Source organism: Somniosus microcephalus, chromosome 19, assembly GCF_052327205.1.
Source record: "Somniosus microcephalus isolate GS21.2 chromosome 19, FLI_Smic_1.0, whole genome shotgun sequence".
Classification (NCBI taxonomy): domain Eukaryota; kingdom Metazoa; phylum Chordata; class Chondrichthyes; order Squaliformes; family Somniosidae; genus Somniosus; species Somniosus microcephalus.
Window position 1 is genome coordinate 40,801,325 of NC_141005.1, and position 25,188 is coordinate 40,826,512.

Genomic DNA, 25,188 nt, shown 5'->3' on the forward strand with positions numbered 1-25,188 from the left:
CTCCATGGTTCTCTGGTCATTCCCCTCTTCTCAAGCAGCTAAATTGGCACATACTCAACATAAACAGCAAGTATTTCTAGATCTTTTCATTGGGAACTGCCGACGTGACTTTAGCCATCTCAAATTTTCTACTCCGCTTACTCACTCTAACCTGCTCCCTCTGAACTTGCAGCACTCCGTTCTCTCCGGTCCAACCCCAACATTGTCATTAAACCTGCTGACAAGGGTGGTGCTGTTGTTCTTTGGCGAACCGACCTCTACCATGCGGAGGCTGAACAGCAACTCTCTGACACCTCCTCCTACCTCCCCCGGACCATGACCCCAGCACCGAACATCAAGCCATTGTTTCCCAGCCTGTCACTGACCTCATCTCCTCTGGAGATCTTCCCTCCCCAACCTCCAACCTCATAGTCCCCCAACTCCGCATAGTCCGCATCTACCTCTTTCCCAAGATCCGCAAACAGGACTGCCCTGGTAGACCCATCATTTCCCCCTATTTTGACTCACATTTTTTCTCCCCTTGTCCAGTCTCTTTTCACCTACATCTGCGACTCTTCCAATGCCCTCCGCCACAGTTTCCAGTTTCCTGGCCCCAGCTGTCTCCTTTTCACCATGGACATCTAATCCCTCTACACCTCCATCTCCCACCAAGACGTCCTGAGGGCCCTCTGCTTCTTCCTTTGCACTGGGGAGACCAAACGCAGATTGGGTGATCATTTTGCGGTACACCTCTTCAGTCCGCAGACGTGACTCCAATTTTCCGGTTGTTGTGTATGTACCTTTAAGAGAATAACTGGTCTCAGACTGCAGTATCGGCAGTGACCACCCCTGTATAAAAGGCGCTAGAGAGCCTCTGTTGGTTAGATTCGTTTATGCTTTTCACCAGTAAAGTTCTGTTTGTTTTCTCTCCTGGTAGTCCGTGTCTCAATCATTCACGGACTTAACACTGGCGACGAGTTAGAAACGAACTTACCTGCAACTCAGCAGCAGCTCCGACGACGTTGCTGAAGGTCGGAGCCAGAAGAAAGAAGAAAAAAAAAAAAAATAGGCCATTGAAACTCGAGAAACGGGCGTCGACCGTCGATCATCGATTTCAAAACTTGCAGGAGAGACTGTCCAGAGCCAGGCTGGATTCCTCGGTCCGTGGTTTCCCAGCTAATCGGGCTGGTGGCAGGTAGTGCTCTGATCCTTCCTGGGCTGCAACGGGGCCGGGCAGCGAGTCGGGAAGCAAGGAGAGAGAGAGAGGGTGGAGCATACAGGGCGTGGCCGGTGTTTCGAAGCTGGGCAGCGTTCGGACCTCAGAAGAGGGAGGGAAGTGTCCCAGAGGGTCCGCTCCACGACGGGAAGATAATAAAAGAAAACGAATTAATATTTAACGCGCAGGAAACCGTGGAAAGCAGCGCTAACAACAGCGGGGAAGAAGACAAAGCGCGGGAGGTGCCATTTTGTTAAATCGGGGAAGAAGGCAAAGCGCGGGAGATGCCATTTTAGATTTGCAAGATGCCGAAGACTGGCTGTATCACTGCTTTTGATAATACATTAGAGGACTGGACCACCTATGTGGAAAGAGTCGAGGTATATTTCGAGGCAAATGAAATAGCGGAGGGGAAAAAGGCATCAATATTGCTAAACGTAATGGGCGCTAGAACGTACGGCCTATTGCGGGATCTGATTACTCCAGCCAAACCGAAGGCGAAGAGTTTTAACGAAATTGTTGCTGTTCTACAGGAGCACTTAAACCCTGCACCGCTGTTGATAGCAGAAAGATTTAAATTCCACAGGAGAACTCAGCACAAAGATGAGAGCAATGCTGAGTATCTTACGGAACTACGCAAGCTATCAAAGCACTGCCAGTTCGGAGCAGGACTGGCAGATACCCTGCGGGACAAATTTGTCTGTGGACTCCTGAGTAAAGGAACACAGAAGAAGTTACTCGCAGAAAAAGAGCTGACGCTAGATAAGGCTTTCAGCGTGGCAGTATCGTATGAAGCAGCAGCCAGGGGAGCTGCAGAAATTCAACAAAAACCACAGGAATACGGCACCCACGAAATGACACGGGGATTTGCAAAATGTTATCGCTGCGGCAGAACTAACCATGACCAGAAGGACTGCTGGTCCAAAGACAAAATATGCAGACAATGCGGGAAGATTGGACACATTGCACGAGTTTGTAGGTCTGGGAAGAAGACCAGCGACAACAAAAAGGCTACTAAGGAACCGTACAAGAAAGTACAAAAGATGACGGCCAGTAGTTCCGAAGACCAGATGAGCGATAGTGAATCCGAGAACAGGAGATTAAGCTGTCTCAAACTTCACAATGTAATCGCAAAAGAGGATCACCGAACCATTTGGGTCACCCTCACGATAGCTGGGTCCCAAGTTAAAATGGAATTGGATACAGGATCAGCGCTAACCGTCATGAATCGACGAGACTATGAGCGGCTATTTTCACACATACCCTTGAGAGAGACATCCATCGTCTTGACGACGTATACGGGGCAAAAAGTATACCCCAGAGGAAAAATAAGGGTGCCTGTCGAATACAATGGCAAGAAAATACGGAAATTGTATCTCTACATACTGCCAAATGGTGGACCACCGTTATTGGGACGGGAATGGATCAGGAAGATAAACTTAGATTGGCATTCCATTCATGGAATGACGGTGGACGGTAAAAAAGATGAAGACGTCACTCCTGGACGATTGTCAACAATCTTGGCTAATGCCAAAGAGGTATTTCAACAAGAACTGGGCACGCTTAAAGACGTAACCGCCTCGTTGAAAATAGAAGAGAATGCAGTTCCCAAGTTTTTCAAAGCGAGACCGGTACCATATGCAATTCGTCCAGCCGTCGAGGCAGAGCTGGAGAATCTGGAGAAGGCGGGCGTGTTGTCTAAGGTCGGCTGGAGCGAGTGGGCGACACCCATCGTTCCTGTCATGAAGAAAACGTTAAGCAATAAGTCCGGAGAGCCAAGGAAGATTCGCATCTGTGGGGATTTCAAGGTGACGGTGAACCCTGTCCTTCACACAGTACAATATCCTCTTCCAAGGATAGAAGACATCTTCGCCTCACTGTCTGGAGGGAAGCGTTTTACAAAAATTGACCTCGCACAAGCATATTTGCAGATGGAGGTTGAAGAGTCCTCTAGGAAGTATCTCACGATAAACACTCACAAAGGTCTTTACCAGTATCATCGATTGGTATTCGGAGTAGCATCGGCTCCGGCGATATGGCAAAGAGCGATGGAACAAGTCCTGCAAGGGATTCCGGGGACTCAGTGTTACTTGGACGACATCCTTGTAACAGGTGAAGATGACAGTGAACACCTTAACAACCTAGAACAGGTGCTCACTAGACTACGGGAACATGGGCTGCGAGCCAACCGCCCCAAGTGCGAATTTTTCAAGAAACAGATATCGTATTGTGGCCACGTGATTGATGAAGAGGGGTTACATAAGTCCCCTGACAAAATTGAAGCGGTTGTTAAGGCCCCAGCGCCTGAAAATGTGTCGCAACTGAGGTCATCCCTCGGGTTGGTGAATTACTATCATAAGTTTTTGCTGAATTTGTCGACAATTCTGCATCCACTGAACGCCCTGCTACGAACGGGGGTAGCATGGAAATGGGGCGATGATTGTAAACGTGCTTTTCAGAAGAGTAAGGACTTAATCACTTCGAAGGAAGTATTGGCTTACTACAACCCAGCACTGCCAATCAGGCTGGCGTGTGATGCGTCTCCCTACGGCATTGGGGCGGTACTGTCACATAAATTCCTTGATGGTTTGGAGAGGCCGATTAGCTTTTGCGTCACGCTCGTTAACTTCTGCCGAGCGTAACTACGCCCAGATTGACAGAGAGGCCCTCAGCCTAGTGTGGGGGGTGAAGAAGTTCAATCACTATCTGCACGGTCAAAAATTTACTCTACTAACCGATCATCAACCTCTTGTCTCCATTTTCAACCCTCAGAAGGGCGTACCGATAATGACAGCACAACGGCTGCAGAGATGGTCCCTTTTCCTAGGGGCACACCAATATGACATCGAGTACAGGGGAACTAAACAGCATGGAAATGCTGATGGATTGTCACGTCTACCATTGCCGATGGTGGAAGAAGAAGACCTTGCAGTGGATCCAATGGAGTTATTCCACTCGACCATAGTCGAATGTCTCCCTGTGACGAATGCAAACATAGAAAAGGAAACACGGAATGACCCGACACTATCACGGGTCTATGATTTAACGGTGAAGGGATGGCCAGCACATGGCGAACCACTGCTGCCAGCATTTTCGCCAAGAAGAGAACAGCTGTCAGTGTGCAGAGGAACCTTGATGTGTGGATCCAGAGTAGTAATTCCACCTAAGTTGACGGATAGAGTGCTCAATGAGCTTCATGAGGGTCATCTGGGTGGGGTAAAAATGAAGAGCTTAGCCAGAGCGTTTGTGTGGTGGCCGGGAATCGATAGAGAAATCGAAGAGATGACCAAGAGCTGTGCAGGATGCCAGAAGGTCCAAAACGCCCCACCACAAGCTCCTCTGCATCCATGGGAGTGGCCCTCATCTCCATGGCAAAGGGTGCACATTGATTTTGCTGGTCCCTTCATGGACTTGATGTTTTTAATTGCGGTGGATGCACATTCAAAGTGGCCAGAGGTAATAAAAATGTTCTCAACCACCACGGAAAAAACGATCGCAGTTTTACGAACCATATTCACCAGGAATGGGCTGCCTGAACAGATTTGCTCTGACAATGGACCACAGTTTGTGTCTGAAGAGTTCCGGAGGTTCTTAAAGAACAATGGTGTTAAGCATTACACATCTGCCCCATATCATCCAGCCACTAATGGATTGGCCGAGAGGTTTGTCCAAACATTCAAGAAGGCTATCAAGGCAATGTGTAATGAAGATATACCCCTACAACACAAGGTGGACAACTTCTTGTTTGCCTACCGGAATGCGACACATGCGGTTACCAACCAAACTCCAGCCATGATGTTCTTCAATCGAAGACTACGATGCTGCTTGGATTTGGTTAAGCCAAACGTCCGAAGAGATGTGGAGAACAGGCAGTTTCAGAATATGAATGAAAGGCCGACCAGGAGTTTTAAGATAGGTCAACCAGTTTTGGCCCGGGACTACCGCACTGAGAAATGGCAGCCAGGAACGATTTGTACACGACAAGGACCTCTCATGTATACCGTGGACATTGGGGAGAGCATTGTAAGACGCCATGCTGACCAGATTCTAGAGTCACTGGAAAACGTCAACTCCACACCACGATCTGATACACCTGGTAATGAAATCGACGTTCCAATTGCAGCTACCGCAGAACCGGTAATATTGGAAGCAGATGAACCAAACAACGACATTGATTCCGACTCAACATTGCCAGAAGAACCTGATACTCCAAAGAGGCGTTATCCAGACAGAATCAGGAAGCCTCCTCAAAGACTGAACTTATAATTGCTTAAACTTAACCAATGTATCTAGCAACAGTAATTGTGATTGTAATTCGTTATCATTAGTTGTTAAATGAATGTTATGTACTGTTTATCTAAAAGGGGAGGAATTGTGTGTGTACCTTTAAGAGAATAACTGGTCTCAGACTGCAGTACCGGCAGTCACCACCCCTGTATAAAAGGCGCTAGAGAGCCTCTGTTGGTTAGATTCGTTTATGCCTTTCACCAGTAAAGTTCTGTTTGTTTTCTCTCCTGGTAGTCCATGTCGCAATCATTCACGGACTTAACACCGGTCGCCTGTCATTTTAATTCTCCGCCCTACTCTCACAATGACCTCTCTGTCCTTGGCCTCCTACACTGTTCCAATGAAGCTCAAGATAAGCTCGAGGAACAGCACCTCATCTTTCAATTAGACACTTTAGAGCCTTCTGGACTCAACATTGAGTTCAACAATTTCAGATCATAACCACTGCCCCCATTTTGTCAGATAGCAGCTGTTGGCAATGATTCTGCTGTTCCCATTTACACCTCCTCTAGACCCATGTTTTGTTTCTTTACTTGTCCCATTACCATTCCCTTTCACCTTGCACCATCATCCTTTTTGTCATTTAATTTCTCCTGCCTTCCACCCTATCACAGGCCTTCCCCTTAGTTCTTTCTTTCCCTGCCTCTGTACTTGCTTAAAACCTGTTCTATCTCTAAATTTTTCCAGTTCTGATGAAAGATCATCAACCTGAAACGTTAACTTTGTTTCTCTCCACAGATGCTGCCTGACCTGCTGAGTATTTTGAACGTTTTCTGTTTTAATTACAGAGCCTGTTTTACAAACTGGGATAGAAGAGGTCCTGTTTAAAGAGTTTGATTGGAATCTCTGGTGTGTTGCCCTGATTGAATCCAACTCCGACTGACAACTCATACACTCAAATAAACACAGCTGACAAGTCAGCCACTCTTAATATGGGGAGGATGAGCATAGTTCTAAGGCTATCTTTGTAAAGATAGAAATTAAATACTTAAGGCTGCTGGCAGGAATCAGGTGCATCAGGTCGGCCAATGGGAGTTGGGTTGGTTGAAGCTCCCAGCGGGAGTTTGATCACAAAGGGGATGCACCACCACTAATTATTTTTGAACATTAAGTTCTAGCTGTGCTGATACATCCATAAGTAGTTATTTCTTATGACTGACCTCTGTTCTGAGTGGGAGTTCAGGACATATTTTTTATTTTTATTCCCCTCTGTGCAAGGAAACAAGATCTTAACACAACTGGCCTTTAATTAAGCCATCACAGTCTTTAATAATCCCCTCCGTGCATTTTTCCTTTTTGGTCTATTTACAATCAGAGGTGTGCAAGAAACCTACCTTTTGGTCATCCGCTTGCCACCAGTCTTGTCAACCTTGGGAGAAGGATTTATTTGATTATTAAGTATAGGAACATCATAAATAAATATTTCTTGTGTATGCTATTGCCAGCAAAATTGTAGAGTTGTTGTAAAATAATGTGTTTATTATTTCCCTTGAAATACAGGACAGAGGAAATCCTCACACCTGAACTAATGGTGCTACATATAGCGACCAGGAGAAATCTTACCATTACAATTCTCGTCTACTCTTTTTTGTTAAACTTTACACCCACGTCCTCCTGTAAATGGGTTTAACAAGACTTGTGTGTGATTAGGCTTCTCTTGGTGTAATAGAGTTGAAAGAAGTGAGGCAAATCAATCGTATATGTGCCAACAAACTGCAAGTTGCCACATGTGCAATTGAGTAAAAGTTAGACACACCTCATCTCTTGTAATATAAACTAGGTTGTTTCACCAATGTGGTGTCCCAATGTTCAGGCCCAGACTCTGGTTCTGTGTCAGTGCACAAATGAGATAAAAGACATCAATTGACATATTAATTCAAGGAATACTCCAGGATAAGCCCTTGCATACACCTTGTGGCCTTAACCTCAAATGCTTATCCAAAAAATGACTACCCTTTATTTTAATAAAATTTGTAACTGTAAAATTAGTGCTCAGTATGATCAGCCATTGGGCAGGACTAGAAGAAGCTGTCACTTCTGCATTTTCAACATAGATAAAGTACGGTCATAGATAAGAAAGTTGGAATAAAAGCCCAGTTAACCAATCACTCTTGTCCTTCTAATGGACCATGTTACTGTACAGTTTGCACCATCAATGACTATAAGTGAGGTGAACAATGCAGGTGAAATTTCTACCTGTCCATGTCCTCCAAAGGTGATAAGTTTAAAAACCCTATGATATCAATCGAACATTAAACATACACATTTGTTGCATTCATCTTATTACATTCCTATGGTCAGAATAACGCTGTGTCCATAGCATCCCATTGACTGCCATGCCTGCTCTGAATCTTCCAAGTATTCATAGGCGCTGTTTAAAAGAGTTATTTTGACCGAACCTGCGAGCCCCACAGCCTTCACCACTGAGAAGCACAAGAGCATCAATATTATAGAAATGCCATTGCCTGAAAGTTCCCCTCCCAAGTCACACACTGTCCTGACTTGGACATATATCGCCATTTCTTCATGGTCACTGGGTCAGAATCCTAGACTTCCCTACATCGAGGGAGCACCTTCAGCCTCACAGACTGCAATGGCTTAAGGAGAAGCCCACCCAGCACCTTCTCAGAGTGACACGGGATGGGCAGTAAATGTGGCACCGCCAATGTTGGCTACACCCTGTGCACAAAATTATTTTTAAAAAGTGTTAAATAATTTTTATGGACCAGCAATTTATATTCTTCCTATCTACTGCACTGAGAAGAAACTTGTCAGATTTTGAACTTGACTTCTACATCAACAACAACTTTCACTTATAAAGCACCTTTAACATAGATAAATGTCCCAAGCTGCTTCACATATGCATAATCAGCCAAGCCAAAGAAGGAGATATTCGGTCAAAGCTTGGTCAGAGAGGTGGGTTTCAAGGAGGGCCATAAAGGGGGAGAAGGGGAGTCGTTTAGGCAGAGAATTCCAGAGAGTAAAGCCTAGATGGCTAAAGGCATGGCTGGAGTGATGTCGTTTAGGGAGTGGTGGATACACAAGATGCCAAAATTGAAGGAACACAGAGGGTTATAGGGCTGGAGAAGGTTTCGGAGATAGGGAGGGATGAGGCCATGAAGGAGTTTAAACATGAGGAACATTTTTAAATTAAGGCTTTGGGGGACTGGGAGCCAATATAGGTCAGTGAGCACAGGGGTGATGGGTGCATGGGACTTGGTGCAGGATAGGATGTGGTCAGCATACTTTTGGGTGAGCTGAAGTTTATGGAGAGGAGTATGGGAGTCTGGAAGTGACAAAGGCATGGATAAGAGTTCTGGATTCGGGGTTTAAATAGCCACCTTCCATTCAAATTATCTCTCCTTTCCAGCATTTCCCCCAACAATCTTTTCTCCAATGAGAATAAGTTCAGCTCTGTCAGCCTATTTTAACTCTGTTTTGTGTTCCCAAATCATCCTGGTACTCTTCTTGCCTGATGTGTTCTTTTGAAGATGAGGTGCCCAGTTTCCACATTCCAAATATGACTTTATTAACGAGCTACAAGGGTTAAAATAATGGGCTAGAATTTGCGGTGGGTATGATGGTGTACTCTGAGTACGCAGTCATACCACCTTTTGAAATGGACCACAAGTTCGGGATTAAATCCTGAACTTGCGATTTGTCAAGTTACAACTTGACAGATCATCCACTCTGCCTTGAAAATCCCAATTGCTGGCGCAGAGTTGGGCTAATTGCCCACCAACTGCCCAGCAATTACGTATGAAAATGTTATGGCTGATGCAAATAGAGGTAGGGCCTGTTTACATCAGTGTAAGGGGATTAGATAGAGACAGTTACGCATTCTATTAGCTCCGGAATGTGTTTTTTTTTAAATTCGCTTGTGGGATCTGGGCGTCGCTGGCAAGGCCAGCATTTATTGCCCATCCCTAATAATATAATGAATTGTAAACCTGTCTGAAGCACCTCCAATGATTAATGTACAGATTTTTCAGATCTTTGTTTGGACTCTGTTGTATTTATGTTTGTATCACCTGTCCATGTTAATACTGTCAGATATTTCCGCTTCTTATAGATGTATTTTATATGACATTTCATAGAGCTTGAACAATTTATCAGAACTCTAATTCCTAAATTAGATTTTAAGAATTAATTCCCAAATAATTGTGTGTGTGAGAGGGTCATTTTGGAACTATTTATTCTCCTAGCCCTTCTAATTATTCTGAAAATACATCTAATTGCAGATAATTCTGTAAAAATATAACATTGGGTGAAATGCAATATAAAGAATGTTACCAGTATTGGAGGTAGACACTTTCCCTTTGGTGTATTGATTGGAGCACCAGGCCCACGTGATCCCAGGTACGTTTTCACACACGCTGGGATCCGTGGGCCACTACGCTGTCCTCGAGCACACAGCACCAGAGAGCAAGTTTATGAAGGAGGGTCTTCATCAGATGAGGTCGTATTCTATTTGGATGCCGGCGGCATACTCTGTAGGTCTGCCGCCGATCACAAGGTCTGCCCCAATATATTTTGATTTGTAAGTGAAATCCCTTGAGATGCATCTCACCCTTCATATATCCAAGGGCTTTCTTCATAAAAGCTGTTGTTCCTGCCATCTGCTTCTTCATCTTGGCACATAACATCATGGATTCTACTTTCTTGTCAAATCCATTATGGCAAACAATAGTGATCAATTCTGCTGGAACTGACTTGAAAGCACTAAACTCATAACTATAAAAACAGTCTAACTCTTGCATATTCTTTAAAGTAACACTAGTTGGAGTAAATTATAAGCGATGTGTTTTGGAACTTGGTTAACATTGATGAGGAATGAGTTTCATGCTTGTATTCAGTAATGCTGAAGCTTTGTGACACACTCCAACTTGACATGTTATTGAATTTATACGTTGTGTCATTTACCTGTGATAATACATTGCAGTCTGTGTACCCACATTGTATTGACATCTGTTGTTAAAGTTGAAAAGAAATCTGCCCAAGGAGGAGGAACAGTGCAGACACGAAGGAATGAAAGGCCATGTTTGAAAGCACTCCTTCAGCTCTGTCTATTTGGACAGATGTCCTTTAGAATAATGACATGAAGTTTGCTTTTAAATAACTCAAACTGTATATTCATGCTTAACTTTTTTAAAAAAAAAAGTCACACAGAACTGTTGAATGTTAGAATAAGCTTGATGTTGTCCGATTTTGAATTGGTGGTCTGTGTTGTGTTGCTGTGTTTATATTAGGAGGAAGCCAGAATAAAGCAAGCCATATCTGTGCAAACATACTGTTAAAAACAGTGAGGAATGTAGCCTGCCGAAAGAGGTTAGTATTTCCTAATGTACTGAGGCAGGCGGTACTGACAGAATGCTGCCAGTGACGTAAATAGCAATAGGGCGTGAGAGTGTGTCTTTGTGAACTGGAAGCCAGGTGTGTACATGGCAAATTTTGTCTACCTTTACTTGGTTTTTCAAGCTCTGCTTGTACTGAATACTTGATTCTAGAGTAAACCTTGCTTTAAAAAAAATATACCTCATGTCTTTTATACCAAAGTATTGAATATAGGAATAGCATGGAATTATTTATCCCACTAACCCCACTGAAACTGCACACTGGCACTGCATATTCACTGAGCCCTGGACAGCACTCTCTTCGATAATTACTGTAACTAATGTAAAGAAGGTAGCACAGGTCTTGACCTTGCTGGGCAGCAGCATTTCGATGAACTGGATCAGTGCTGCCCCATTTACCCATCTGAGCAGGGCTAGGGTTGCTACTGTTGTCAGCTTGTTCATTTTACAGAGGACTGGAAGAAAAACGCTCAAAGTTTTATTAAGAACTACTAAATTCTTGAGACATTCCTAAACAACACTTTAATTTTAATAATTGAGACTTTTAATAGTCTCAATGTGGAGAACATACCATGGTAAACAGTGGCTTGAAGCACACATGGATTTGCACCATCACCTCCACTACCCTGTCCCTCATTTAACCAACTCTGGAGCCAACTTGCGAGACTGCAAATGCCGGGCTGTAATACAGCAATCTTTTCATAAAGTAATTAGTAACAAAAATGGAAAATGCTGGAAACACTCAGCAGGCCAGGCAAATTCTGTGGAGAGAACAGACTGGCGTTTTAGGTGTAGCTTCTTCTTCAGAACCAGAATTGTCTTCTGTATCCTTTCATGATAGTTTTGTTTTATCTCTAGTGACGGGCCCAGGTTCAATGGTCCCGAAAAGATAGGACGTGTCTTCTGAACTTGGTTGCCTAAAAGGAGAATAAAGGCAAAAAGATGCTGGAAATCTGAAATAAAAACAGAACATGCTGGAGACACTCAGCAGGTCAGGCAGCATCTTCGTCAGAAAGGTCATCGACCTGAAACGTTAACTCTGTTTCTTTCTTCACAGATGCTGCCTGACCTGCTGAGTTTCTCCAGCATTATTCTAGGAGAATAAAGGCAGTTGCCTGGTCTATGGGAGCCTGAACCAGTTCAGTAACGGTGTTAACAACCTTACGATAGCAAAATACTGCAGATGTTGGAAATCCGAAATAACAACAGAAAATGCTGGAAAAACTCAGCAGGTCAGGCAACATCCATGGAGAGAAATTTGAGTTGACGTTTCGGGTTTGACCCTTCTTCAAAACTGGAGAGAAAAGGAACTAGATCGAAGGCAGGGCTGCGATCGGACAAAAGAATAAAAGACCCAAAAGAAGTAAAAGAGATTAGAAGCTAGACGAGATGGTAATATGCTGGGATTAGGTGTAAAGTGTACTGGCAGGGCAAAAGATAGCTGCCAGGTGTGAGAGAGAAACAAAAGGAGAGGGGGGTGGGGGAGGAAAGGAGTGGAAAAATATAAATAACCTTGTTGTGCATCAGTGAGAAATCTGAGCTGGTCACTTAACTTGTTTGGTTACTTCTACCCAGAGACTGATTCTGACAACTCGGGAACATTGAACCTGAATTGAACTCGACTGTGGCAGAAAACCCGGGTAGCTTTTTTAAAAAGTGACACCAATTACTGTTTTCATCAACAGCATTAAAACAACATGGGCATTTTATGCTGGCTAATGTGAACACGATAACTGCTAATGTCTTCTGGAATCAAACTAATTACTCTTATGAAGTACAGCCTGGCACTAACAGTCTCTCAAACATTAACTCCAGAACTGTTTAATTGAGCAACGATGTAGTGGAGGTGGTGGTACAAATCTATTTGTGTTTGGAGGCTATGAAATAAATGGATTCTGCTCTCCCTTGCATTTCTTTCTAGTAGCAAATTTATTAGATTTTAAATTGTCGTAGGTTGGTCCTAAATAAGTTTATTTTGGATATATGCCAAGAATCCTGTAAAATTAATGTGTGTAATTAAACGTAACAAACCTAAGCCAAATAATATTTCATTGCAAACTCTTAATGTTTTGTGGTTCCTTTTGTAGTTTTTCCCCCCCCTCTTTACCTAATTTCTCCTCTTTACCTAATTTCTCCTCTCTTGTCTGCCCCTCTCTTGAAGGTGCCAACTCTTGCAGGGTAAGGTTCCACAAGGTGCTGTAAGGTACAGTAATATTAGTGCAAAAAGTTTAGTTTCAAAAGTTTGCTCTCTCCATTCTCAACAAACAAAACATTTTATCCATTTCAGACTATATACATCATTGCAGAATCTGCATTGTGGGGTTTCTGTGATTTCTGTGATACAGCAGTGGTGCATAGCTGATTTATTTCACTTTCTAATTGGACTCTTGTGCAGGGGCTTTCGCTTGTGTATAATTAATCCAGAAAGGTATTGTACATTAATTGTACTTGAGTTTCACTGGTGGCACTGGTTGCTTTCACTGTAGCAAAATTTATACTTGCGAGCAATGATTTAAAATTTGCATTGGTTGCTTGAAGAATAGTTTGGCCCGTATTTTCCGATCCCTACAGGTGTGTACGAGCTGTGTACACACCTGTAGGGACCTCGCAAGTGCCGGTTTCAAGCATGCGAAGCGCATGCACTGAAAACCGGCATTTCCGATCTGTCAAGAATGCTCTTGACAGATCGGACGTCAGCCCTGGAGAAGGGCCTCTGCGGGGGGAGAGTTCCACTTTCTGGAGAACCTCCGCCTGCTGAAAACCTTTAAAAATCTTACGCCTGGTAAAAGCAGGCATAAGGCCTGCTTTTACCAGCATAAGAGTTTTAAAAAGTAAAAAAATAATTTTTTTCACTCATTTATAATTTAAAAATACTTTTAGAAAAGGTAAGTTTATTTTTAGCCCCGTAAAAACTTTCATTTTTTTCCAAAAAATTACACTTTTGTTTAAAATATTTAATTTAATGTAATTTTAACTAATTAAAAAAAAAATGTATTTAATGTTTTGATGTGTTTTTTGGAGTGATCTCCATTCTTACTTTTGACAGGTCTAAGCTGTCAAAAGTATGAAGGGGGATTCCCTTCTTTGATTGGTTCCCCATGGCCCACGTGATCCCTGGGACGCTTGTGAACCACCTGCGCCCCCTGGGATACCTGGGCCTCTGCGCATTTCGTTGAGCAGAGGCCCAGGAGCGGAAATGTCCGTACCGCCAGAGCCCTCTGGTAAGGGCGTAGATTTTTCCCAGATCGGAGGCCTCCGCATGCAGGAAGCCTCCGATCGGAAAATACGGGCCTTTATGTTGAGTAATGATACCAAATTAATTATCATAAAAGTTGTCTTTGCAAACTTGAAAACCCTGCATCCACTGGAGTGATTTTCACTGGCTGTCTAATGCTGAATGTTCAGTTGTAGAATCTTGACACACCATATAGAAAAGAGGCTCACCAGCCTTGTGATGAAACAAGACGTTTAACCAGCACCTGGTGATGAAACAAGACGTTTAACCAGCACCTGGTAGAGGCAAAGCCTAGAATTGAAACTTCTCATTCCAGTGTGAGGTCTGCTCTTGCTTCTCTTTGAATGTCATCCGATTGTTCGCATTTCTCTCTAGGTGGAGAACATACCGAACCAGGCAACAGTTTCTTACACCCTGTACTCGCATATCTAATTACAAAGGGTTTGTGCTCATCTTCAGTGCCAGACATCTCATGGGAGGGACCTATAAAAGCTTGCGGTCATGAGACGGAGTTAATGTAACGTCAAGCTTTTGTCTTTTTTTAGATTTAAAAACCTGTTCTGTTAATAAAAGGTATTGCCTTAAACAGCAGCTGTGATACTCCAATTTGCTGGTAAGCAGCTTCATTACTAGTTTGAAAAGTGCTAGATAGCCATTAACCTCTGAAGTTAGCTAAGCACTTGATTAAGGATGATGTAGAGCAAATATGGATGTATCTCTACTGAATTTTGCGATGTATTTTACGTGAATCTCAGATGACAGTTATTTGATCTCTTTTCAGCTTCCATAAAGAGCAACCAAACTATTGGCCTGTAGGATAGCAAAATACTGCAGATGCTGGAAATCCAAAATAGGATTTTTTGAAAAAGGGTTCACCCGAAACGTCAACTCTAATTTCTCTCCGCAGATGTTGCCTGGCCTGCTGAGTTTTTCCAGCATTTTCTGTTGTTCTGTTGGTCTGTAGGCCTGTGTTAGCGACTTGAGGTAGAAGGCATGTGCAACTTGCACAACGAACTCGTTGAATGCAGTCTCTGTATCAGCTCGGCCTCATGACCTGGATTAGTGATATTTCTCCTGAGTGTTTCTTTAATAAACTGGTTGACGAGGCTGTGTGTGTAGGTGGGGGGGTTGTTTCCTTTTGTGTACTTATGATAGTCACACAACTTCTACTGCAACACTGACTTTGCTACAATGTCACCTTTTTTTAGAGTGTAATTGACTTTGATGGTAGGACCTCTGGAGCGTGGAAGGGGTATGTTTAAGGACATTTTTAAGCAACCACTTGCTCGGAATGAAAAAACCTTTTTGAAGCACCTTAGGTCTGTCAAAAAAATGCTTCAAAGTGCGTCACATATAGTGAATGACTTGGGAATGTAGTCATTATTGATACGTGGGCAGATGCAACAGCAATTTTGAGCACAGCAGGATCGTACAGCCAGCAGAGAGACGAATAACCAGTTAATCCGCTTCTGGTTGTTTTTTTCAGGGAGAGCTATCTGCTCTTTAAAGTTGCGCCATGGGATCTTCCATCAGAAAAGGCAGGTGGGACCTTGATTTAATGCCTCGCCCAAAGCATGGCATCTCAAACAATGCAGCACTCCCTCAGCACTGTATTTTCCACTGTTGCGTGATTTTTTTTTTTTTTGAAGGGAGGAAAACCAGGAGAATCGTGGTTTTTATAAAAATGATTTGCCAATTTTAATAGTCTTCGAGACTTCCCAATGACTGAAAACAAGTTTACTTGTAACTTTCAAATGCAAGATCCTCCAGTTGAAGTGCTACAGAAAGGATTAAGCCGAATTGGGTAAGCTCATTTAGTCGCTTATATTTTTATTCAAAGATCTATTGCGCACGACTTAGTGCTGGAAGTTTGTGTTCTAGAATCTGAGGTAAGTGATCTGGCCCAGTTGCAAGTTTTCATTGTGACCTCTCCACGGCTGGGCTCTTCATTACAAACGCAGCTTAACCCAACCACACGCTTGAGTATTATCAGAGTCATAGAAAGTTACAGCACGGAAGCAGGCCATTTCGTCCCATCGTGTCTGCGCCGTCCAACAAAGAGCTATCCAGCCTAATCCCACTTCCCAGCTCTTGGTCCGTAGCCCTGCAGGTTAGAGCATCCCAAGTGCACATCCAAGTACTTTTTAAATGTGGTTAGGGTTCCTGCCTCTACCACCCTTTCAGGTAGTGAGTTCCAGACCCCCACAACCCTCTGGGTGAAGAAATTTCCCCTCAAATCCCCTCTAAACCTTCCACCAATTACTTTAAATCTGTGCCCCCTGGTTTTTGACCCCTCTGCTAAGGGAAATAGGTCCTTTCTACCCACTTTATCTCGGGCCCTCATAATTTTATACACCTCAATAAGGTCTCCCCTCAGCCTCCTCTGTTCCAAGGAAGACAGACCCAGCATATCCAGTCTTTCCTCATAGCTAAGATTCTCTACTCCCGGCAACATCCTTGTAAATCTCCTCTGTACTCTCTCTAGTGCAATCACATCTTTCCTGTAATGTGGTGACCAGAACTGCACGCAGTACTCTAGCTGAGGCCTAACTAGTGTTTTATACAGTTGAAGCATAACCCCCTGCTCTTGTATTCTATGCCACGGCTAATAAAGGCAAGTATTCCGTATGCCTTCTTAACCACCTTATCTACCTGGCCTGCTACCTTCAGGGATCTGTGGACATGCACTCCAAGGTCCCTTTGTTCCTCTACACTACTCAGTGTCCTACCATTTAATGTGTATTCCCTTTCTTTGTTAGCCCTCCCAAAATGCTTTACCTCACACTTCTCCGGATTGAATTCCATTTGCCACTGTTCTGCCCACCTGACCAATTTATTGATATCTTCTTGCAGTCTACAGCTTCCTTCTTCAGTATCAACCACACGGCCAATTTTAGTATCATCTGCAAACTTCTTAATCATACCCCCTATATTCAAGTCTAGATCATTGATATATACCACAAAAAGCAAGGGACCTAGTACTGAGCCCTGCGGAACCCCACTGGAAACAGCCTTCCAGTCACAAAAACACCCTTCGACCATTACCCTCTGCTTCCTGTGTCTGAGCCAGTTTTGAATCCAACTTGACACTTTGCCCTGGATTCCATGGGCTTTTAACTATCCACAATGGTTGGTCCCTATTTAATTGATGTAAATGTTGGGGTGGATGGGAAGGACTTGTATTCCATATTTGGTTTACACTGCACTGATTCCCGTCTCGCGCTGGGGTGAAAATCACCTGTGAGATTTTGTACCTCCATTCCAGATGTTACAAAGTTTCCATCCTCCTAAAAGCTGATAGTGGCATCAGTCACAGAGTGTAAACGGGGCATAAGGACATGAATTCCAGCTAATCTGAGTGTGCAGGGATACCAATGTGAAATATAGGACTTGCTTCAATCTAGTGTAAAATGATGAGCATAGAGGACATTGCTAAAAAGTTTTTTTTTTAAATTAACATTGTGTTAAAGCTATTAACACATCACTATGGCAACTTGGCAGAACATGCCATCCCAGTGAATAGTGAAGCTGGGCACAATTTGAATGAGTTACAGTACTTTGAGAGCAATACCAGCTGTTGGTAGAAGGCGTACAATAACTCATTGTTGGGTTGTGTTTAGGTGCACTGTCCCTCACATACAAATTTTTATTGATGACAAACAGCTGGTATCATAAGGTAAAGGAAATCCTAAACCAAGTAGCAACCGGTTGAAGACAACAGCTTTCTGGATCTGAATTAGCGAGGGGCACAGAAGACCGTTTGTGTTAAATGAGGTCAAGTACGTAATGTATATTTTGCATTTTTTATTTAAAGTGCTCTTCAGACTGAAGATGCAGAATGCAATAAGAAATGTGTTGATATTTGGGGAGAGGAGTTCCAGTTCTATCATTCTACTCTTCATCCCCAAAATGCTGTGACATCAAGGAGATGTTTTTCAATATCAGCCATGTCCCAGTAATCCAGTCTACTTTGTAACACAAGTGGCAGTTAAACAAAGATGATGAATTGATGAGGTTCTTCAATGTGCGAGTGCATATTTATTTGTTCACCTCTAATTTAGCAAAAAGAAATTGGAGGCAGTTTATTTCTGTTTTTCATATTTTCACATCTTCCCATGGAGAGAATAGTGTTAAGTAGTGGAAGGGTTCTCTCAGTCCGAGAGGTTGCAACATAAACATGGAAGTAACCATCTTTATACCAGCCGATATGGTAGTTAGTCCTGTATGGTGTGAAAGGTGAGGGGGGTTCACCCACACCCACCAGACACAAGTATCCCCCTGGAAATCAACCCAGAATTCCAAGCCGGAGCCTGGAGCGGGGTTCGAAGACTGCACATTCTGACTCTGAGATGGGAATGGTACCACTGAGCCAAAGACTCCCTCCTATTGAAGACCAGTAAACCTTTTATGAAGAGATCCAAGTACCAGTGCTTCAATCTAAAAGAACATTTATATTTTTCAATTGTACTGTAAATATGAATGTACAGTTTCACCAGACATTGGGGTAGAAATGCATTGGTAGCATTACCTGTATCCCATAGGAAAAGTCATAATGGATAAGTATAATGCACGGAAGAATTTTCAGACATTTAGGGCTGGATTTTGATACTGGAGGCGTGTAGGAGGTGGGACTACAACTTTCGGGGCTGTAGTCCCGCCTCCATCGAGTTGTGGCCAACCCACGCGATTTTCACTGGGTTGACCTTGTTGAGCCTGCCCAGCGGGCTCAGCAGGCCAATTAAGGGCCACCCGGCAACAGGTGATGTCACAGATTGATATTTCATCTGTCAAGAGCTTTTGACAGATGAAATATCAGCGTTTGACAGCTCTTTGAAGCTGTCAAACACTGACGATCTGTACTCCAAGTTAATTCCTTCCTCTCAGGCTGATTTAGAGATCTCTCCAGAACAGCAAGCTGAATGCTGCAACTTTTGACAGCTCGCGGCCATTCTGCTTTCTGTGCCGGTGAGATGAGGGACTCCCGAGACCTGAAGGAAGGAAGGCTGTAAAGGGAAGTAAAGGTAAGTAAAACTTCTTTAAACACTTTACACACACCAAACACACTTACCTCTGCACTCATGCACCCATCACTCACCTGAACATCGGACATCTCGAGCCCTTCAGTCCGACGGTCCGCCTCGCTAACTTGGCGTGGTTTGGAGCCGTCGGGAATCCTACACTTCAGCAATAAAAATAGGGATTAGGCTAAAAACTGCCTGTTAACTACCTGTTAACAGGCAGTTAATTGGCACTAATCCCCTTCCCGCCTCGGGGAGGCGGGTCCCAGCACAGATCGGGTATCCGCCGCCTTTGAAACTGGCATGGAGGCGGGTTGGGGGTGGGATGGGTTCGTGCCCCCCCCCCCCCGATTTCAAGATTTTAACCCCCCACAAGCCTCCAATCCCGCCTCCATGGCCCAATGAAAATCCTGCCCTTAAACTTTTGGTTGTGGGTCTGTACAGAGATCAGTAAACACTGTTTGGTATCGTGTGAAGATGGTGAACATTGCTTTCGTCTTCAGCATTTGTATAAAAAAAAAATCACAATTTTCTTCTAGTCTGGCCAATTTTTTTGTTGGAAAAAAAAACTAGATTTCAAACTGCTTACAGTACAGATTTTCTGCATGAAATTCCCAATGTTCAAAAACAGTTCTGCAAAACCCACTGTGTGATTGCTTGTATGGGGGGAGGGGACAAGTGAAGGAAGCGGGTTATCCAATAAGTTATCAAAAAGGGAGCCTGAGAACCCCCTCCGCCCCCAAGAGCTTTGGAAGGGTGATTCCAGTGGGATCCAGAAGGCAATCAGATTTCTGCTCAGCTGTATTTTTTTCCGTTGCTGTATATTTAATGTTTGCTGCATTGATGGCACTGTTTTGCTTTGGGTAGCTGACGTTTTCTTTTGCCGTTAGGACAGGGGGTGAGGGTTTACTGGGAGTGTAGTCATTTTTTGCTGGGGGCCACCAAAACTAAAGAGTTTGAAAATCACTGGCTTATCACGACCTGCAAAGTGTTATCTGGGCCGGCTGCACGTATTCATATTGAGTACACCGGACTCCTGTAAACAGCTCCCCAGTGTCTGCAGCTTTCCCTGCCTCCATAGCAGCCTCTGAAGCCTGCAGTTATTCATATCCATCCGTCCTATTTTCTCTTCTCTTGTGTTGTAAATTTCTGTAGCAGCAGTCGGAATGTCCTCTGAATCATGACGATTAATGTGCCTGTAACATTTCAGTACAATTGTCCTTGCTGAAGTAATACTCCAGGCTTCACTTGCATGCAATAAAACGTTTTGCTTTAAGTTAATTTGTGCTGCACCTTCATCTCTTGGCACTGAGCATCATTCAGAGTTGATTGACATCAAATGGGAAAATATTGGGAATGAGATTTATGATCAGAAAGAGTGAGACAGAGAGGAGCCCTATTTAAATTAACAGAGCTGTGTTTATGTCAAGAGTGAGATAACACTCTAATATTTTTAAACCAATTACTATTAAATTGAATACTTTTACAGTTGGCCTTGCAGAAAACTGACATCCATGTTCTAGCTTCACTTTGCTAAAACCATTTCCCTTACCCATGTTTTCATGGCCTATGATTCTGCTGTCAGGATAAAGGAGCTGGTTTTCGTAGCCTCACTGTGTAACGTAGCCTCACTGTGGAACATTGGCCCTGTGACCTGAACAATCAAAGTGCCAAATTTAAAAGCACCTTGGGGGCCTAAATTGGATAACCCCCAAAAACGGGTGCGGGGATCGCGATGCGCTTTTGGTCCCCGAATGGCACTCGTAGCGCCTACTAGCGAGCCCAATTTTACGCCCCTTGTCTCCTAAGTGAGTGAGATTGGACACATTACACAGGTAACAATGCCTTCAGGAAAGGAGTGAATGGGGCCCTGTTGAAAGTGCTGTTAAAGATCGGGATTATCCACTGTCTGCTGCAAGTGTGTTGGCTGAAACTGGACCAAGCTGGCAAAGATTTCGGCTGGTTCGGTACCATCAACTCTGGGAAGGAGAGAATCTCGCTCTTTAATGTCGTAATTTGGAAATTGCCTTCTGTGTGACTTGTTACATTATTTGCAAAACTTAACACCTTCTGTATCACTATCACTAATTTGCAAAATTTCTAAAACTGGAACAGATCTCTTCATTTCCCTCAGTCTTTCTTTCTATCTGCAATCTTCAGGCTTTTAAAATTGCAAGCTTAACAGCACCTAATGACAGCTTCCTGATTTGACCATTCATTTGTAAGTTGGTGATATCCCTCTGTGGCCCTTCACCCCGAGTCCTCAACAACAAGGCAACAGAAGGCGTGGCCATCAACGGTTGAGTGATTTATAATCAGGGATGCTCAAGAGGGCAGAATAGAGGAGTGCAGATATCTGTGTGTGTGTGGTGGGGGGGTTTGTGGGGCTGAAGGAGATTACAGAGATAGGAAGGGGTGAGGCCATGGAGGGATTTGAAAACAAGGATGGAAAATTTTGAAATCGAGACGTTGCTTAACCGGGAGCCAATGTAGGCCAACGAGCACAGGGGTGATAGGTGAATGGGACTTGGTGCGAGTTAGGACACGGGCAGCTGAGTTTTGGATGACCTCAAGTTTACGTAGGGTAGAATGTGGGAGGCCAGCCAGGAGTGCATTGGAATAGTCAAGTCTAGAGGTAACAAAGGCATGGATGAGGGTTTCAGCAGCGGATGAGCTGAGGCAAGGGCGGAGACGGGCGATGTTACGGAGGTGGAAATAGGCGTTCTTAGTTATGCCGCTGATATGTGGTGGGAAGCTAATTTCAGGGTCAAATATGACACCAAGGTTGTGAACAGTGTGGTTCAGCCTCAGACAGATGTTAGGGAAAGGGATGGAGTCAGTGGCTAGGGAACGGAGTTTGTGACGGGGACCGAAAACAATGGCTTCGGTCTTCCCAATATTTAATTGGAGAACATTTCTGCTCCTCTAGAACTGGATGTCAATTGGAAAAAAAAAATCTGGGATGCATTGCTGTATTAAAATGTCTTCATTCAGACTTGTGCAAAAGATGATGTTGAACAACAAACTCTTTGAGGGGAGATATCCTGGTTTCCACATTGCAGCTTGGGCTGGTTCTTGTATTCTTTCACGATATGCACTGGAGCTCTAGCCAGGCCTCCTTTGGGCCTGAAACAAAAACAAACAAAAATTATGTCATTAATGTAAATATTTTCTGGTACGGTCAGCTAGAACTTCCTGTAGCTTGATTTGTCCATCAGCCGTTCGCCTGCTTTCTCATACCTATCTTATATCCTTTTCAATCCAGTGCCATACATGCTTAAAACGGCACAGTATAAATGCAAGTCCTTCCTTCCTTCCAACCAACGATAGAAATATACCAAACCATTTAATGTCGAGGTTGTAGTCGGTCTCCTTGTAGACTGGGTACTGTACATGAACACATGCATTCTGAATTGTGGTGTCTCTAGCTCGCACTCTTGCTCTTTGTCTGGTTCTGCTTTGACTCTTGCTTTCACTTTTGCACTCAATTCCCTTTTGCTCTTGTCTGCTCACTTTGGCGAACTGCCAGCCACCTACCATTCCGCTTCAAAATCTCTTGCAGTTTAGTGACCAATTCCCATTTATGCATCTCGCATGTGACGAGTTTGTCTTTTGCCTTGGGGTGCTAAGGTTTTACTTTTCATAGCTGGAACCAAGCCATTCTTTCATTATGTTGAGGTCGTTGTGAAGAAGTCTGTACTACATATTATGGTCACGTGTTGGTTGGGGTGTACTATAACAAATTTGCTTCACGTGACATATACCTGTGCTAAATTTGAGGATAATTAGTCAGTTCTATGGCATAAATAATAATGTGTGAATCTAGATTTGCTCCATGAGGTGGCTTTTTTCCTTTAACTTGCGGATTACCTAAGAACATAACCGGTTAGCTTCACCTAATACGGGATCTAAACAGTGGTGATTGGTGACCTTTTTCACAGGTATACATGACTAAACAAGCCAGCATATCACCATGGCAACGGGCCCTTCCTGTGGAATCCCACCACCAACTTTATAAGCTCGGGGTTCTCTGAAGTACAGTGACCAATAAATCCAGGCTGGAAACTTTCCAGTGTAACATCCACCCTCACATTGCCGCAGTAAATCAGGTAAAGAAAACCAGGCGGCCAATAAATTAAAATCTATCTAAGTTTAAATACCTGTAACTTTCCAGTGGGCAGACTGTGTGAGATTCCACCTCTGGATCTAAAGCTTTTCTTTGTCACATGGTTGAAAGATTTCCAGTTCTGTGGCTCCTGATATACAGCTGGTGTGTTTAATAACCCTGTTATAACCTCCTCCTTCAGTCATGTGATCCACAAAAATCTGGTGATGTCTTCCAAAGGTTGCTAGGTAGACTCTAGCCCCTGACAACCAGTCATAAAAATTTATTGATATAAAATGTCAGTGCAGCTGTCGTGATATACTGTTTTTTGTATTTGCCTTCCTGGTTTAGGGCCTCAGAATTTATTCTCCATCAGCACAGTTGTGGAGATAAGTGGCTATTGTGCCTGCTTAGTGCTGTTGAGAGTTGATCTGCACCTTTTTAAAGGCTCCAGATCTATCAATTTAGTATTAAATCTTTGCACATGGAAGCTGCTTTAGTTAAGAGTAGTTCACCATGAGGACCTGCTGACTCACTCACAGTATACAAAAATGAATTTTCATAAGCATTTAATGGATAAGCAGTATTTACTGGCACATTCCATTTTATTCCACGCTTTTTTAATGTTATTGCAGTTGTTGTTTGGTTACAACACCATTGACATACATTATGTTCATGGTAAACAGTGTGAAAGGTATAATCTAATAGATCGTCGCAGTGGCTGAGCTGGTTGGGATGTGGATGACCTTGGAGACTGATTCCAGATAGTGGCAGTGACTCTAGTGCCTACAGCTGCTCTCGCTTGCTGTGTCAGTACCTGCTGGGTTTTGGTTGTACCACTAGGGCTTTAACAGTTAACCTGTTCAGTGGGCTGGTGCGCACCCTGGATCTTTTGCATTCAACTTATATGGTGGCTACTATTGATTTTGACGAACTTGGCCTCCAGGAGTATATGACTTTCTCTCGGTCTATCTCCCATAGCACCTCAATGTCTCTTCTTCATTTCTTCTCCGAAAAGCTAATCTACCTGATAGCTTACAGTGCCTGATTTAGTGTCAGATAATCAGTGTTTGTACTTGTGACATAAGTAGAATAGGACAAAATAAACTCACCGATTTAAAGTCCACCCAATGCAACATTCCATGGAAAAGATGCTGCTTTCTGTTCTAGTTTGAAACCATTCCACTGTCTTTTTTTTAATGAACCTTTAAAAAGAAGAGAAATCGTTGGGCCCATCAGTGCTGACCCTATCCAATAGATGGTGTAACCTTTTTGTGCGGCCCTCCCCACCCATAGTAATACTAACTCCTGGGGGAGGTGAGAAAAAAAAACTATAACTAATTTCAAGAAGAATTCTTAAGAATTTCCACCCTGACTATAGATCAAGGAAGTTCCAGGAGGCTATGCTCCATCGGTACCCATAATGTATAACTGCGTGAAGAGCGCAAATATTTTTAAATGGAGCTGTAATTTAGAAACTATTTCTTGCATTGCTGAAATGTAGGAGTTGCCAGGCTCCAATTCTTCATAGGGTTTTCTGAGCCACTGATAACCTTCACTTTACAGCAACAAGCAAACTCAATAATCTCTGTCAATCTCATGAATCTAGCGCATATTGCACAGTTTCTACATCCATGGACTGCAGCCCTAGGATTTCAGAACAAATGTCTCGCACTAGAAGAATAGAAAACCTTGCATTTATAGAGTGCCTTTCAAGACCTCCGTAGGTCCCAAAGTGTTTTACAGCTAATGAAGTACTTTTGAAGTGTAGTCACTGTTCTAATGTAATGAACATATAGGGAAACTGTTGTTGGAACATTCTCCTTTCTTTAAATATTAATGCATTATAACCATGGCAAATTGCATTCCCAGAAACAGTTAAGGATTTATTGATGAAAGGTCATTGACTTGAAACATTAACTCTGTCTCTCTCTCTACAGATGCTGCCTGACCTGCTGAGTATTTCCAGCATTTTCTGTTTTTATTAAGCATTT

At 43.4% G+C, this 25,188-nt stretch overlaps 1 protein-coding gene and 1 long non-coding RNA gene across 4 annotated transcripts in view; one reads left to right on the forward strand and one right to left on the reverse strand.

The window, feature by feature from the left end:
* LOC147104380 (huntingtin-interacting protein 1-related protein-like) overlaps nt 1–25,188 on the forward strand; it is a 171,187-nt gene that overhangs the window by 23,392 nt on the left and 122,607 nt on the right. The window lies entirely within an intron of this gene.
* LOC147104381 (uncharacterized) lies at nt 19,629–23,365 on the reverse strand. The gene is made up of 2 exons (XR_015072325.1): nt 23,250–23,365; nt 19,629–22,215 (listed from the first exon to the last, which is right to left on the reverse strand). It is a non-coding gene; the product is annotated as an uncharacterized LOC147104381 (long non-coding RNA).